Source organism: Helianthus annuus, chromosome 17 (assembly GCF_002127325.2).
Source record: "Helianthus annuus cultivar XRQ/B chromosome 17, HanXRQr2.0-SUNRISE, whole genome shotgun sequence".
Lineage (NCBI taxonomy): Eukaryota > Viridiplantae > Streptophyta > Magnoliopsida > Asterales > Asteraceae > Helianthus > Helianthus annuus.
The window spans coordinates 39000638-39005700 of NC_035449.2; the positions used below are offsets into that span (position 1 = coordinate 39000638).

The 5063-nt window shown below is 36.1% G+C and overlaps 1 long non-coding RNA gene across 1 annotated transcript; it reads right to left on the reverse strand.

Annotated features, from left to right (window-relative positions):
- Positions 1-489: 489 nt before the first annotated feature.
- Positions 490-3780, reverse strand: LOC110926182. The gene is made up of 2 exons (XR_002585025.1): positions 3657-3780; positions 490-686 (listed from the first exon to the last, which is right to left on the reverse strand). It is a non-coding gene; the product is annotated as an uncharacterized LOC110926182 (long non-coding RNA).
- Positions 3781-5063: the final 1283 nt, after the last annotated feature.

The window sequence follows — 5063 nt, forward strand, 5'->3', positions numbered from 1 at the left end:
GGAGATTTGCAGGTGGGTGATGGATGTTGAGGAGAAGAAGAAGATGATAGGTGATGGTGGGGTAGCTTGTGGGTCCCACTTGAAATTTGATTTATTAATTATATTTTTATTTTTTTATTTGTTAAATGCCTGGATAGTCCCTGTGGTTTTCCCTTTCTAAGGAAATGGTATTTTTGTCCTTTCACACCATCTTAACTGGAAAAACTAACTGATGTTAGGCACAAGGACTATCTGGGAACGAAAATTGAAAAGTTGGGGACTATAGCTGTAATTTTAAAAAGTTAGGGACTAAAGGTAAAAAAAGGGCAAACCCGGGGACTATCCGGGCATTTAACTCAGATTTTTTTACAACTAGTTAAAATACTTATAGACCATTCTATAAATATAAAATAGGTGTTACATCATAACTCCCTAATTTATTTCATGCAAAACCGACAGCGAGAATCGGTCTTAACTTCTTATTATATATTTTTATTCCAAACAATTATAGTCCTTGCTAAATTTGTAAATCAATTAGTCAATCTAGTCAACGGGTGTCACCAAATCTTATGGCATGTTCTTACATAAAGGATATATCGACCATGCCGTATCCTAACACAAGTAGTTAAAAGTCTTTGAATCTACACGTACATTCCCCTGCCAAGACTTGATCTTCCCATTCCACTTGAGTATGATTACCTGCGTACCTATGGACATCAGTAAATCATGAACATACGTTAGCTATGCAAATGAAGCCGTAACATAATTACAACACTCCATGCATTATTCAGTCGTTCTTATATTGATATCAAATAAAGGGTACGTATTACCCGATTTAAACCTTTAGGCTTTGAAGTTCACCACCTTTCACTTCCTTAATCATAGTTTAGAACGTGAAACCTACACTTGTTAGCTTTCCATGACATATCTAAGGTTTATACTAACATACACATATCAAGCTTACACCTACTTTAAGCATAACATGTTTAGTCAGTTTGACCCGTTTAGTTCATGGTCTGTTTACCTTTACCGGGTGTAATCCACGTTATCATGTTGAGTATATACCATCAAGAGTTTAGCATAATTGATACAAGCGAGTAATAACCCTTACATGTGCTTAAATTCTCAACCTTGCTCATATATAAAAATTTGGGACAAAACACTGACACGGTCGGGTCAGAGTCAACATGATCGCGTAACTGCATCTGGTCATTTTTATTACTTTACACCTTTTTGTAGCCTTAGGCCCCTTTTGTGCACATCTAATACTTGATCCTCTAGTATGTTAACCAATAAACCGTTATTATATCATTTGTAGTCGTTTCTAATGAGTATTTCATAACTCAATCCTTGTGATAAACATGTTCCAAGTTTGACATGTTTGAACTTATTAGATTATAATTGTCGTTATTGATATAAAAATCAACTCGCTTGACACATATTTCTTTTCTTTATCAACAACCTAGGTCCATGTGACCCTCTTACACTAGTATGTGACCCATATGGTCGATTTTTAACCTTATAAACTTGAAACTTTCCAATACCAAGCAAATGACCATTACCACACTCTCATTCTTACCATTCGTCATCATGATTCTAAATGACAACAAATCCATCAATGGAGTTATACTGATCACTAATTTATAAGTCAAACTAACCAAACTACACGTAATCAAGAGGAAACCGCCCGTAGGAGCTTCATACTTGAACTTGTACCTTTTTGACCCATTCGCTCCTAAGTTCTAATACCTAACTTAGGAACATGTCAAACCATGCTTTGTTAGAATACATAATATGGAAATCTTAACTGTCTATAGTAATATGTATTCATTCTCATTCCCAATTCAACATGAACTATTTTCAACTCATTTAACCTGTATGGTTAATCACTACATATAACGCCTCATTTGAACCCAACATCAACTAGACAATATTGTCAATACATATAACATATGATTAACTTGATTTACTCCTTAGTTAACATTTTGTACAAGTAATTTTCGTAATTCCTTATCTAGCTTGTTTTTCACCAACTTGGCATTTCATCAAACACTTGGTGTGCGTACGACCCCTAAAGCACAAGGTACAACTCTTTTCGGTAGTTCATTTCTCTACAAATTAACTATTAGATCAAGAACCACATCCATTGTCATATTAGACATTTATATTAACATTCTATCATCAAATATATCTAAATTCACATTCTGAATCACATTAACCAAGTGTTTGCACAAGAAATCTCCTACTAATATTAACAAGGCATTTCATTAAACACTTGATGGGCACCACTTGTTAACCAACTAGGAAATTCTAATTCATAGCATCCATCACCACGTTTCTTAACAAAGTCAAGCACCATTCATTGATGAATCATAAACGTAACATACAGGGGCGGACCCAAGTTATGGGGTGGGTGGGCGGTCGCACCCCTTGAAAAAAAAAATTAGTGGTATTTTTCGCGAAAAATCCAGACCGCACCTCTTGAAAATTTTCGTCCACACCCCTTATAAAAAATGTTAGGAATTTATGTAAAAAAAATGTGAACACGGATTGAAACCCGATCAAATTATTTAAACAAGTTAGCCTATTAACCCCTTTAATAAAATTTAAAGTCAATCCATCAAGCTCAATAACTTAATACCCATTCAAGCCCAACCCAACTACTAGTTTTGTTAAACAAACCAGTCCACATAATAAAAAAAAAAAACCCAAATCGCTGCCAAACTGCCAGCGACTCCCGCCCTCCCTCTGCCTCACTTCAGCGCCCATCGACAGCATAATACCGGCCGACGACTGCAAAATTTCGGTCGCCCCTGACAGGTACATGTTTTTTTACTAGGGCTTGAAATTCAAAATTTTGGTTGGATAACATGTTTGTTGATTATATGATTGTTGGTTGGCAAATAACAATTACTAGGGCTTGAAATTCAAAATTTTTAATTGAAAATTAAGGAACATGGTCTATGGTTGAACACTTGAAGATCCTTGTTTATTTGGTATGTGATAGGATTAGGAATGAACAATGAGTAGGAAAGGGGTTGAACCACTTTTTTTCGCCGGATTATTCTAATTAAAGACCAAGGTATGTTATAGATAAGTTTTTTTTGTTCTTTTATTGAATGATTAAGAGAAATAAAAGTAGGGATGGTTTGAACTTTGATGTTTTTTGTTTGTTAATGTGATAGGAAGTTAGGAACTAGGGTTTGATTGTTTGAGAATTGAAATGGACCCGACTCGATCTTATTCGACCCGCTATGAAACTTTGTTTGATTGTTTTTACTTGTTTTACATGACCCGACCCTATCCGACCCGCTATGAACCGATTTTTTTATATAACTAGGAGTCTAAAATCTTTAAAAAAATTCCGCACTCCCAGAAAAAAAATCCTGGGTCCGCCACTGGTAACATAAACTTAGATTATTTAAGCTAATTTATCATTTTGACCAAGAATGATCAAGTACTGAAACCCCAATTCTAATACCCACATCAAACCCCTACGAAATACCAATCCAACCACTAAATATCATGGATTCCATATACTTTTAAGTTCATTTCTTTCAATTACATACATAATATACAACATGGATTCATGTAGAAATACTAGGGTTCATACAATGCTTTCATTAAATCAAGAATCCCTAGTCAAAATCATCATTGAATAGAATTTTGCAACATACCATATGATTATTACCACTAGATGACTAGGAATCTTCAAACATACAAGTATTTAGCTTCAATTTAACCAAGGGATTTCAGAATTCCAGCTTGTTCTTGGTCTCCCCTAGTTCCCTCTCAAAAATGTTTGACACCCCCACTAGAGAAATTTTGGGATTTCTCTTCCACCATCTAGCTTTTAATAATTTTAACTAAAACTTACATTTCAAGTCCCTCATGTTTGATAACTACCCTATTTTGTCAAAACTTACCTTCTTTCTAGTTAATAAGGCCTTTTAACTAAATAGCTAACTGATGTGCTTAAAATACAACATATAAATTATATCAAATACGGCGTAAAATCAACCCTTTTTCAGTACTAATGTTAGAAAAAGTTTGTTTTTCTGTTCCTTTTTAATTTATAGGGTCAAAAGAGCTTAAGTGTACAAAAGGAGCAAAAAGACAACAAAAACCAACATAAATACAAAGAAGGAGGAATGGACGCAACTTGCCAAGCCCCACTTCACATCTAAACCACAAGAATAACAAGATCAGAAGACTTGAAACGGGGCCATGTTCACCAGACACAGGCCGTGTCCAAGGCTGGATGTTGTGCAGAAGAAAAAGACAACTACAAAAGACAAAACTGCCAACCGACATGGGGCCATGCTAATCCAACACGAGGCATGGTCAACTCAAAGATTTTCAGAATCTGCGATAGTACAACAAGTACATTGGCCACGGGCCGTGCCGTTGATACACGGGGTCGTGTTAGTACAAGACCTGACCAGCAGTTAATGAGGAAGAGAGAGAGAGAGAAAAGACCACGGGGCCGTGCCAGGCGGGCACGGGCCGTAGTGGAGCTTCTGATTTCAGCTATAAATAGATGTGCTTGGTTTCATTCCAAACGATCCCTTGGCAAACCACTTCTCTCTCACTTGCCACCACTCCACTGCCACTACAACACTATCATCCACCACCATCATCCATTTTCCATCTTTTAGAGTGTGTGTAGTAGTTTCGGGATCTAAGATTGATAGTAAGAGTCTTTGTCAAACAAAGGCCATGCTTGGCTAAACTCTTACATCACTTGGTGAAGGCAAATCTTTTACGTATTTTCTTTTATGATTTCCAATCTTTAGCAACTTTTTATTTGGGTATGTATTAATGACTTTAATAACTAGTTTTTTTATTGAAGGCAAATTTATCTAATCATTCTTCATATGTTGTTGATTCACATATGCGTGTCTTTACGGTCTATATAAAGCGCGTTAATTGCCTGGAAGGGGGTTAGAAGGGTGGTTGGGTAAATTTTATGTCTCGTTCAGTATATAGATCCTGCGAGAACCTGGTTCAAGCCTAGTAACACTTCACGAGTCGGAGCGGGAATTTCCATCTTTTAGAGTGTGTGTAGTAGTTTCGGGATCTAA